This window comes from Apium graveolens, chromosome 5 (genome assembly GCF_009905375.1).
Source record: "Apium graveolens cultivar Ventura chromosome 5, ASM990537v1, whole genome shotgun sequence".
Lineage (NCBI taxonomy): Eukaryota > Viridiplantae > Streptophyta > Magnoliopsida > Apiales > Apiaceae > Apium > Apium graveolens.
In genome coordinates this window covers 95,368,467-95,381,272 of record NC_133651.1, presented here as the reverse complement: position 1 = coordinate 95,381,272, position 12,806 = coordinate 95,368,467, and positions in this window count along the sequence as shown.

The following is a 12,806-nucleotide window of genomic DNA, read 5'->3' as shown; positions in this document are numbered from 1 at the left end:
TTTCAAGGGTGATTCCAAGCTAATTAGTTACTCCCACTCACAAGGAAGGTATAATCTCTTAACCTAGCTTTGTTATTGAATGTTAAGAGCATAATATAAGTATTATAGTTCATGAGAGGCTTGATTGTTGTGTATGTAGAGATTAGTTGGTTTTGTGGTGTTTTTGGAGTTGTACATCTTGATAATTAGTTAAAGAACTTAAGTAAGCTTTTAGTTCATGATTGGGAAGTAGTATAAGTTGATAATATTGAGTTGTTGGGGCTTTTATGGTGAAGTATGGATGGAGTTGGGTTATGATGTTGATTGTGGGTTGATTGTGGGTTGATTTAGAGTGGTATAAATTTGGGTAATCGCGTAAATATAGTCGTCGTAATGCCCGATTTACCGTAGACTATTTTTGTTCTTAACATCAGAACCCTTGAACTATCTGTTAGTTTTTTACCATTGCCATGTTTAGATAGTTCATGTTACGAGCTTCGTTTTGATATGTGGTTCGTTTTAATCCGATGTACGGTTTAGGAGAAACGACCGTTTTAAGTAACGGCGTTTCGCGACCGAACCATTACCCCTCGCCTTACTTTGAAACCTTGGTTAAGGACTTTAAATGACTAATTGGGGTATGAAACAATTATGTTAAGTGGATTAGGCAGTTGGTAAGTTACTCGCGAAAGAATCGCCTTAAAACTCTTAATGGTTAATTTATTAAAAATGGTGGAGCCGAGGGTACTCGAACGACTTAGGTGATTCGTTAAGCGTTGGAGTGACCATAAGCAAACGTTAGGGTTCAATTGGTTAAAGTCTAGTTTCTTAAGTGACTGGGGTCTAATTCCAACTTATGTTGTTGTTCATAGGTTATCAGACCCACTCTAAGCTTAAGTCTATCCGGGAGCACTCAGGCAAGTTTTCTACCCGCTATACTGTTGTTGTGATGTATATATGTATATGCATTGTCTTGTGATAAATGCATGATGGTTAATTAGCAAATTCTTGCAATATATTGTAGCATGTGATATGGTATATATGCATGCCTGTTTCATAATCTTGATACATATATCTGTTGATTCAGTTGATAATACCTATGCTAGAGATAAGCGGTATTTGCGTATACCCTTAGTATAGGGGACCCAAAGGTGAACATTTTTCTAAAACCGGGAGTCGATGTTCCCGAGTATATATATATATATATATATATATATATATATATATATATATGAATAGTTTTCAAGGCTATTATTCGAATAAGGTTTATTCGATAACTTTATTTTTATTAATGAATATTATTTTGAATATTCATTCGAGGGCTTATGACTCCGTTTATTTTATTTAATGAATATTATTTTGAATATTCATTCGAGGGCTTATGACTCCGTTTATTTTATTTAATGAATATTATTTTGAATATTCATTCGAGGGCTTATGACTCCATTTATTTTATTAATGAATATTATTTTGAATATTCATTCGAGGGCTTATGACTCCGTTTATTTACTAATTATTATTCTTTATTTTATTAAGGAATAATGTGTCGATAATCAAACTCACTTTTGATTATTCAAATAAAGATAGCACTTTCGTATAAGTATATCTTTGGTTATTTAATATTCATTGCAAGTATAAGTTTTAAAACTTCTACTTCAATTATTTTTATAAAGATTATTCTTTATCGGAATATTATTTAAATAATAATATTCAGATATTTTCTAATATATTGGGACTGATTTATTTTACTAAATCAGCATCACTCCAAACATTCTTAAAAATGTTTTCGAGTCTTCAAAATTATTTTAAAGGTTAGGGCGGATCCCAAAACTCATTTTTATATTTAAGATCCTCCTTTCGAAGGAGATTTAAATACTCGCTCAAAACCTGAGGGATCCGGCTCTGTGGGGTGTTTTATATTCGCAACAAAGTTGTTGTTTTGATAAAAGAGTTTTTGATTACTTACCCAACACTCGGGAAGTAAAATTCTTGGAACCAGTTAATCCATTAACAGGCATCGCCTGGGAAATATTGGTGAATTTTCCATTCCAACTAGATACGACTTCTTGGTGGAGCCGTATCAACAAGTTTCTACTTGGGGAAAGGGGGGACGAGCTTTACGTTTCAGAGTCATGGATTTCATCTGAACTAGGAGTGGGGTAAGTGGTCGAGTGGCGCCGGCCCAACCTTATTATATTGGCCCAAATGGCCTGGAAGTTCCTCTAAGACAGTACATTCCTTAGGAGTCCAGTGTTCGGTTGACAAGTAAATCCGACAGGTTCTCCTCTAAATGTAGAAAATGGTGGGGTTGCACTACTACGACTGATCATCGTAAGTGGTCTTCCTGGCGCGACAAACTCCCGTAATGAGTTCATCATCCAATTTGATATTTCTGCAACACTACCCAGAGCACTTCGATAGAAAGGCTACGGTTGGGTGATTGTTGAGTGTTGTTAGGGTCGAGTTTTCAAAATGATGTTTGCATCAAATGAAGTATCTCGTAACTTCATTTTATTTTGATGATATTTTAAAGATTGATTCTATACAAGTTTTGTCTTGTAGCTTAATCTATGGGATGAACTAATTATAACTTGAACGGTGGTAGTTCAAGTAGTATTCGGAAAAGATATAAGTATATTGGAGTATCTTGTAACTTCATCTTTTAAACTTATATCTAGTTAATGATTGTCTTATGAATGACAAAGGTTTCAGAAAAACGTTGAGACAAGGTTAGATATATGAGATCACCTTGCAACGATATTTTTATAAATTTATAAACTAGAACTCTGTGTATATTATACATGTCAGAGGATTTCAAAGATTGTGAAAAGTATATATGTATATATATACTGAATATTTTGCGACTTGGTCGCGTTAAGATATCAGCTTGGTTCATTTCTTTTGACCAAGAATTTCATGAGTACTATGAGAATGCTCATATATTGTTAATCATTATACACATTATTTTGGTGGGCTTATTGCTCACCCTTGCTTTCTTCTTTCATCACACAACAACAGATAGAAAAGATGAACAGGACCAAGCTCCCAATTCGCGAGCGGATAGGAAACATTCCGCAGTTTCCTATAGGCGTTGATGTCGCTGTAGCTGAGGTAGGAACTACCAATAGGCTAGGCTTTCAACTTTTGATGTACCGGACTTATGTATCTTTATCAATTGTAATAATGGCAAAGAAATGTAAATTTATTCAGAAACCCTTTTAAGGTGTATTGGCATATAATTTTGGAATAAAATGACTCGTGTTATTTTTGGATATTCATCTCTGAGACTATAACTTGTGGTGTGTGTGTGTTTATTGTGGGGTCACAGTACAGAGTAGTTGATTGTTTATTAAGATTGGGTGTTATTAAGGGAAATGGAACTCGTGACAACCCGAATCCCCGACCCCGGATTTGGGGGTATTACAGAAATGGTATCAGAGCGAAGCGTTATAAACCTCAGAGATGATGTGACGTTAAGATAATAAGTTCACTAAGATAATAAGAACTCTTGCCAAGTTCATAGTCGGACTACCTAACGTAGTACTGACAGTTAAAACCCTTATGGGAACCCTTATAAATATCGTGATAGAAGTATAGTTCGTTATCGTATATGGTAGCGGGACTCCGAACCCTGAGGTTGAGGAGCTACAACGCGATGATGTTTTATTAGTTATTGGAGATCAGATTGTGGATCCGATAGAGTGTCCTAACATGGGACCGGATGATGTTCATATTGAGGATGTAGCGGTTGAGGATGTTGTCCTAGAAGGGATTATCGCTGAGAAGGATCTTGTGAAGAATACTCACAAGAATGAATAAAGGACCACTGAAGAATTGATGGCCATGGTTAGGGCAACTACCAGAGGTAGGATTGGCCGGTCACTACCAGAGGTTTGTTCAAGTTTGTAAAGATAGTAGCCCCTTTAACGCGGCTTACTCATAAGACTAAGAAGTTCTAATGGACAGAGAAATGCGAGAACAGCTTTTAAGAACTGAAGCAAAGATTGGTGGCGGCCCCTATGATGGCATTGCCGGATGGAAAAGGAGATTTTGTGATGTGTAGTGACGCTTCGCATAAGGAATTAGGGTGCTTCTTATACAGCACAACAAGGTAATCGCGTACGCGTCAAGATAATTAAGGGAATATAAAAATTCGATATCCTCACCCATGAGCTTGGGCTCGTGGCAATAGTTTTGCCCTAAAGATTGGAGGCACTACTTGTATGGAGAGAAGTGCGAGATTTACCTAAGCCATAAGTGCTCTAATACATTTTCCCGTAGAAAGAGCTCAATATACGCCAGAGGAGGCGGTTAGAGCTAATCAAGAATTATGATTGGGAGATTCTTTATCATTCGGGGAAAGCCAATGTGGTGGTTGATGCCCTTAGTAAAAAAAAAAAAGAGACTCAAGATGATAATGTCCTTGGGAGAGTTTATAAGAGATTTTGAGAAAATGGAAATAGAAGTGAAGGTAACCGGAGCCGGTACCGAAAAGATGTTTGAGATTGCAATACAGTCCGAATTATCGGAAAAGAACATATTGTCCCAGAAAAAGTGATGAATGAAGGCAGAGAGCCAACAATTAGATAAAAGATTAATACCGAGAAAGATGATAAGGGAATAATGAGGTATTCCTACAGAATTTGGGTTCCAAATGTTCAAGAGCTTAAAGATGAAATCTTAGATGAAAGCTAGTTTGAGAAATAAGATTTAGAGAAAACCCTGAACGTGATAGTCAGGGAGGTCGCCATCAAGATAGAAGGAACCCATAACATAATGGAGTGGAAAATGAGGATTTTAACGTATAAGATAACCCCAAGTATGGGAGAAGGATGAAACATTTCATACTAAGGAAACAGAAAGTCGAGTAAGGAAAGGAGACCCGAGACGATACTCCTATACGGAAATTCATGGACCTGTCTAAAAAGAACTTAGACTATTATCCCCAACCACCACCTTGAGGAAACAATGCGGTAGGAAATTCTTTCATGACCTTTAAGTCGCTAAGCTCTCAGAGTTCCAAGGAAAAGGTTGACCCAGTCAAGGAAAGAGCCTGGCTAAAGGAAATATAGGAATCATTTGAGATTCTAAATGATTGACGAATCACAAAAGACTGTTTTTGTCACTTACCCTCCTAAGAGAGAGGCCACCCGCTGGTGAAAGGCCAAGGAAGGCACGGAGTAAGAGATTATAATAAACTGATTAAAGTTCAGTCAATTATTTTCGGGAAAGTAATTCCCAAGGTTATGGAAAGAGTGTAAAAGCTTTAGAGCCAGAACAAAGGCGGACGAGTATGATGAAATATGAAGCTAAGTTGTAAAAGTTGTCAAGATTCATTCTGATGACAAGAATCCCAGAATGATGTGATGTTTGAAGTCAATGATTAGTGGGTTCATGAAAAAAAATGATAAGAGAAAGGAAAATAAAAAGAAACTGAAGTGGAAAGGAATATAAAGGCAATAGAGTTTGAGGAATGATAAGGGAGTTGGGTATGAGGAAACCCTAAAGACTCGTAGCAATAGAAATAGAAAAGTATGTAATCGTCAGGATGAGGGTGATTCACCATGAGTTAAAGTTGATGATTGAAGGAATAAGAGATACATATATTTTATCCCCTGTAAGTTGGGAGGATTCAAGGAATCCTTGAGATAGTTCGAAGGATAAATAATGAGATGCGGATAGACTGAGGAGACAAGGAAGTAAGAAATTAGGAAAATTGGATGAAGGAAGTGACCTTCAAGAATGTGAAGTGTAAGACCGGTGGCTTGATACCCAGAAAGGGAGACGCCATGTATGAAAGATATCCCAATATTGAGATGACTGTTGAGATAAACAACAAAAGTAAATAAGGAATTATTAAGAAGAAGTTCACGTTGAACATGACCAATATCTTCCAGAACATCCTTGTTATCGTTACCAAATTAGGCAAGAAAAGCGGATAACCGTTGTTATCTTTTGGAGGCCATATTGATTGACCTCATTTTGAATATAGATGTTATTGTGAAATTAGGCATATACTATCGAGGTGGGAATGATTGAATAAGACACCCTTATCAGGGATATATGACTTGATTTATCCATGGAAGGATGCATGTACCTTTTTTAAGGTGGAATTAAGGATAGAACATCGGTAACTTAAAACGAATCCTAGGAGAATGCATAAAGGTTGGCATTTCACCCTTAATAGGGATAGTATGAGTTTTGACAGTATGAATTGGAAAGGATTAAGGTAATAACAACCTTTAAGAATCAGTGGAGAAATTTTTCAGAATTATATAGACAATGATTCTGGTATTAATAAATGGTATCTTGATATGCCCTGTATCTAGGGAATACAGGAGGAACGATTCAAGGATAACCTTAGAGGTTTTACAAGGAGAAAGGTATTATTCAAAATTCTCAAGAATGGAAATGTTGATAAAGGAAATATGACGTAATTATAATAATGCCAAGTGGGGCACATGTTAAACCATGAGAAAGTATAGATTGAACCCAACAAAGGTCAAGAATGGTGAAAACAAGAAGGACCCAAGATAAGAGACGTCCTAAGTATGATCGAGAGTCAGTCGTGACAATGATTAACCTCTAAAGACTGAGGCAATAACTTATGGAAAAAAAAATGGTGGTATTTTTTTTACTCATCATATTTTAAGGAAAACATCTTCACACAAGCAGTGATTGGAAATGAGGTATAAAATTTAGTTGGAGATCGTTCAAACGACATTAATTGTAAGGAAATTTTACTATCAGGAAAGGCCAAAGAGGTGGCCGACACTTTAAGTGTAAGAGAGCAATTATAGGCACTCGTGCTAGAGGAATACAGTGATAATGGTTGAAGCCGTAAAGGTTGTATTATGGGTTGGAAGATTGACATTCCTTCTGATGATTGTGCAATACCCAACTGTAATAGTAGTTTGGTAAAGGTTTAATTCGTATAATCGCCATGAGCGGGCTATCTATCTTAGAAGGTACTATCTTGAGATAATCCAGGACCATGTTACGAAATGACTAAATGAACCTTTGAGATGCATGTCTCCCAATAAAGACATACGATTAAGAATGGTATTAACCTGCTATCGTTGCCTTCATTGAAACTCTTCTGCAATTTTATCTGCTTCATGTCATATGTACGTCAAGTTCAGGAGTGTTCTTCATGAATCATGAACGGTGATCATGTTACCTCCTTAGAAGAATTCGATACGAGATACATGGACTCCGTATAGTTAGCTATTAAGACTTCATGGAAAATGAATGATTACAGTAGGTCAACGGTGGACCCTAGTAGTGCAGCAATGATTCTGCGAGTAATGAGTCGATTACAACCATGAGAGTTGTATTGGAATGGATGTTGAGATTGAGTACCCCTAATCGGGTCGTGGTGGTGTAAAAGTTATCATTGATAGACTAATTAAGTAGATTATCTACCTATTGAATACTTATTCCTTCTTATCAATAGAGAGTCGTATTACTATATGAGGAAGGTTGCGGTGCAAGCATAGAATTCTAGTAACGATGATGTATAAAATGAGATTCCAGATTCGATTTTCGATGTCGAGGGAGTTTCAAAGGTGATTGAGTATAAACTCGAGGAAGAGCATGGGTCCATAAAATGATGGACGGAATAGCAAAAATATTAAGCATGCAAAATGCGATGCGATAATACTTGATGTTGATATATATATACATATGTTTTGTTCTCCTATGACAAACCTCTATAGTTCAGAGGTAGGTTCCAAGCCAGATATTTTGTGGCAGTATATTTTTTCATATATACAATTCTCTTCAATTCGTTCTTTTCTCTTCTTTTCATTTCATATAAACTGTAGAAGAACAACCCTTCCAGAAGGGGAGGTATTGCCGAACTGACTATCCAATCTGTGTGATAGAAGCCGAGTAGGATACCATCTATTGTTTAATTGCTTGTCAAGTACTAAAGGCTGGCCACCTTCTGTACTAACTATGCAATGTAACAAGTGTTCATGATCATAGTGATCTCTCAATAAATTCTTTTACTTCTATATGATGGATCAAGCTTTCGAAGATGGAAGCAGCTAAGAGGAAGTAGTATCAGTACTGTGGTGTTCCGATTCTAACACGTTAGTGATACTAAGGTTGACGTAGGTAATTAAAAGGTTATAGAACGCTAACGAGCAAAGGTGTAACCAGTATAATATTAGGAACGGAAGGTAGTAGCGATTACGAACTGGAAAAGAATGGGTACTGAGAAGCAAAAGCTCTAATGCTAAAAGCTATAATAAGAGTCTGTGCAATAGACTTGGAAGAATTTGGAATGATCACTTAACGCGGATGAGTTTTCTTACGATAATAGATCGTATGTCAGGTATCGAGATGTCGTCTTATGATATCTTTGAGGGAAGACAATGTCGATCTCTCTTATGTTAGGATAAAGTTGTAGAGCGCAAGATGCTCGGACCAGCAGTGGTCCAAAGGACCAAGAATATAATAGATCTAATCAGAGGACGGCTGGGAGTAGCCCAAGATGGACATAAGAAGTATGCTGATTTGACAAAGAAAGGACAAAGAGTATGAAGGAGGGAACCTTGTATTGTTAAAAGTATTCTCTTAAAAAGGAATTGATGAGGGTTGGAAAGAAAGTAAAGTTTAAGTCCATGAATTGTTGGACCCTTGGATATATTAAGACATATTGGGAAGATAGCATATGAGTTAGCCCTACCCCAGAGCATGTAGCAAGTCATAACGTATTTCACGTATCAATGTTAAGGAAGTGTAATTCGGATGCCAGATAAATAGGGGCATATGAGCGCATAGACATGCAACCAGACGTAACCTATATGGAGCAACCAGAAAGGGTTATAGACTGAAAAAGGGACAAGTGCTTAGGAGAAGGGTTATCAAACTATTCAGAGTTTGATGGAAGAACCACAATGTGGGAAAATTTACTTGAGAGTTAGAAAGTGCAATGCTAAGAGAGTATCCCTATTCATTTTCTATCTGATTCCGGGACGGAATCCTTTTAAGGAGGGGAGACTGTAATAACCCCAAATTTTGGAATTTTTGAAACCCTTATGAATAGTGCTTTTTGCTGATTATGCTGAATAAGAAAACTTTTCATACCACACTATGTAGGGGTTCTTTTATTGATCTTCTGAGATATTATTAGTACTCTAAGTGGTATATAAGTGTATGTAAAGATCGTCTGAATCCAAATCCGAACACTTTGATTTTTCCCGAAAATCCACCAGATACCGAAAGAATTGAGTATAAGGTAACAGGATAAAAATGATTTAAATTCAAGGATTATAAGAGAGGGTCATAAAGGGAATATAATGTATTGAGAAAGGTTAAGGAAACCTAAGTAATAAGATCCCGGGTATGATCCCTCAAACGATAAACGAAAACGAAAGTTAAGCGAACCGCACAACAGCTCAGCGGTCATTAGCCAAGTAATTAGAAGTTAATCAAAGAGATTAGTGGGGATGATGTCATCAAACCAATGAGAAGGGGACAAAGGTGGGAGGATGACATCACTTGGTGACTAACCACACAAAAGTTACCATGGTAAAAGGTAAGAAAACAAAACAAAATCAACCAACCAACAAATCATTTCACCAAAACACAAAGTTTATTTCATTTCTTCATCAAAGCTCTCGGCTTTCCTTCATTTTCAAGGGAAAAAAAATCAAAATCCAAGATCCAAGCATTGTTAAATCATGAGGTAATTATCCAGGGTTCCTTATACATAGATATAGCTATCCCATGAATCTAAGCTTCAATTTCCTTCACAATCTCTTCCTAAAAATCATGGAAGAAGATGGTGAATAGTGTTTTTCAAGAACTTAAATTTTTGTTCTTGAATTTTTGTTTAGATTAAGCTTGGATAAGGACTTTCAAGGGTGATTCCAAGCTAATTAGTTACTCCCACTCACAAGGAAGGTATAATCTCTTAACCTAGCTTGTTATTGAATGTTAAGAGCATAATATAAGTATTATAGTTCATGAGAGGCTTGATTGTTGTGTATGTAGAGATTAGTTGGTTTTGTGGTTGATAGGGATGAATAAATCCTGATTGCATAATTAGTTATTATAGTTTGGGCTCCAAGGCCCAATAAGAAGATGTATGACATTCAGACCAGAAAGGTTAACATGTTGATCAGGCCTGATGGATCGGATCAGGCCTGATGAGACAAAGAAGGCCCAAAAACCCTGATTATTTATTAAATTCATAATTAATAAATAAGGGAGAAAAACAACTATTAAGATAAGTCCTAGTGGGGATATAAATCCTTGTAGATTGGCCTCAAGGAGACCTAAAAGGATAACGAATCAGTTTCCTACTATCTAGGACTCCAAAGTCCATTCTAATTATGAGACTTGCCCACCAAGTCTCCTATACCAAGTCCAATTCAAGGACTTCCAACATCTATATAAGAGGTCTCACCCCACAAATCAGAACTACGTTTTTTGGCTTGATTCTCTAATTCACAGAGATACGTAGGCATCTCGTAAAGGCAGAGTTAAGCTACGAAACACGAGAGCAGCCATTAAAGGCCTTGAGCTCACGTACCTTAGTAATAAATACAGCAATTATATATATTAGTTTTTTATCCATAACATTTGGCGCCGTCTGTGGGAAAGCACAACAACAACCATGGCGAGAACACGGAGAACAATTAGAGCTCTGGAGGAAGGAACACCATCAGGGATAACTCAGGTGATTTCGTCAACCGTGGAGATTCCCCCCCCATTCAACTTATGCATCTACTCAAGGGGAAGCCCAGATAGGGGAAACTCAACCTCAGCCACAAGGGACAACTCCCCCGACTATTCAAGGTACGAATCCTCAAGTTCAACAAGTACATGTACCTGTGAATTCTCGACCCGTCGGGTATGAATATTCAACTATTGTTACTACTAACCCCCCTTATGGGATGCCCCTTTACCCCGAGGTTGGAGGAAGTGGATATGCTGGGCGGAGTGAAGTACGAGGGCAATCGCCCCCCTATATACGAGGTTTGGCTCCTATCCCCGAGGATCGAGAATTTTCTGGTCCTTACACTGAGAGAGACTCCGAATCTTCGGATGATGAAGTGGCCCCAAGAAGGAGACGTCCTGGCAAAGAGCCGATGGCCGATGGAAGGCAACGCCCTCGAACCACCCAAGGGGCGAATCCCCAGGAAGTGCAGGAAAGGATCAGGGCTCATGAGGCTGAGATCCAAAGGATGAGGCGTGACTTGGAAGCTCACCAGGCCACCAGACCCCAGATACCTCCTAGGGGGAGGAATCCTCCTCCTGTCATAGACCTGGATGGTCCGGTACGAAGAAGGGCTGTCGCCCCAAGAACTGATCCAAGCAATCTCCTTCCTCTTGGAGATCCTGATGATCCAACTCCACCTTTCACAGAAGAGATAATGAATGCCCATATCTCAAGGAAATTCAAGATGCCCACTATCAAAGCCTATAATGGCACGGGAGACCCCGCTAATCATGTTAGGACATTCTCTAATGCACTGCTGCTGCAACCCGTGAATGATGCTATAAAGTGTCGGGCCTTCCCTCAAAACCTGTCGGGTATGGCTCAAAGATGGTACAGTCGCTTGCCCCCAAACTCTATTGGATCATTCAGAGAGTTAAGTCAGGCTTTTATTAAGCAGTTCATCAGTGGGAGAGTCCATGAGAAAAGTCCAGCATCTCTTATGAGTATTGTGTAGGGAGCTAAGGAATCCTTGTGAGATTACCTGAATCGTTTCACAAAGGAGACTTTAAAAGTCCCGGACCTTGATGATAAGGTGGCCATGATAGCACTGCAACAAGGAACTAGGGATGAGTTTTTCAAGATGTCCTTGGCTAAGCGTCCCCCTGAAAGCATGTTGCAGCTCCAAGAGAGGGCAGGGAAGTATATCAAGGTTGAAGAAAGTATGAGGAAGACAGTAGTAAGTAATGAGCCCACTGGAAACAAGAAGAGGAAAACTGATTTAGAATATATTGCAAAGGACAAGTATCCTAGAACCGAACAAAATTCTGATTCAACCCCCAAGAAGGGAGGACCTGGGCAAAAGTTCACTGAATATGCTAAGCTGAATGCTCCTAAAAGCCAGATTTTGATGGAGATTGAGAAAGATAGAGATATTCGCTGGCCTAAGCCCTTGAAGGCTGATCCCGCCAAACTAGATAAGAGCAAGTATTGCAGATTTCACAAAGATGTTGGCCATGACACCGATGAGTGTAGGCAATTGAAAGACGAAATTGAGTTTTTGATTCGAAAAGGAAGATTGAACAAATATACTAGAGAAGGAGGGGACAGGAATAATAATGGAAGGAAGAACTTTGAAGATCGTAGGAGGGACCAAGACGATCAGGGGCGGAATCCCCAACCTAGAGGGCCGGTTATAAATGCAATTTTTGGAGGGCAGCGACCTCGAGGGCTTGTGATAAACACGATCTTTGGAGGTCCAACTGCTGCTGGATTGTCCAAAAATTCCAGAAAGGCATATACTAGAGAGGTTATGCATATTGTAGGAGAAGCCCCGAAGAGGGCCAGGACAGAAGTAACATTGGCTTTTGATGATTCTGACCTAGAGGGTGTAAAGTTTCCTCATGACGACCCCCTGGTCATAACACCGATAATAGGAAATACCCCAGTTAAAAGGGTCCTTGTGGATAATGATGCTTCTGTGGATATCTTGCTCCACGATACCTTTCTAAGGATGGGGTATAACGACTCCCAGTTGACGCCAACCGATATGCCGATATATGGATTTGCTGGAGTAGAATGTCCTGTAGAAGGGAAAATCAAGTTTCCAACCACCATAGGTACGGAACCAAGGCAAGCAACACAGATGTTGGAC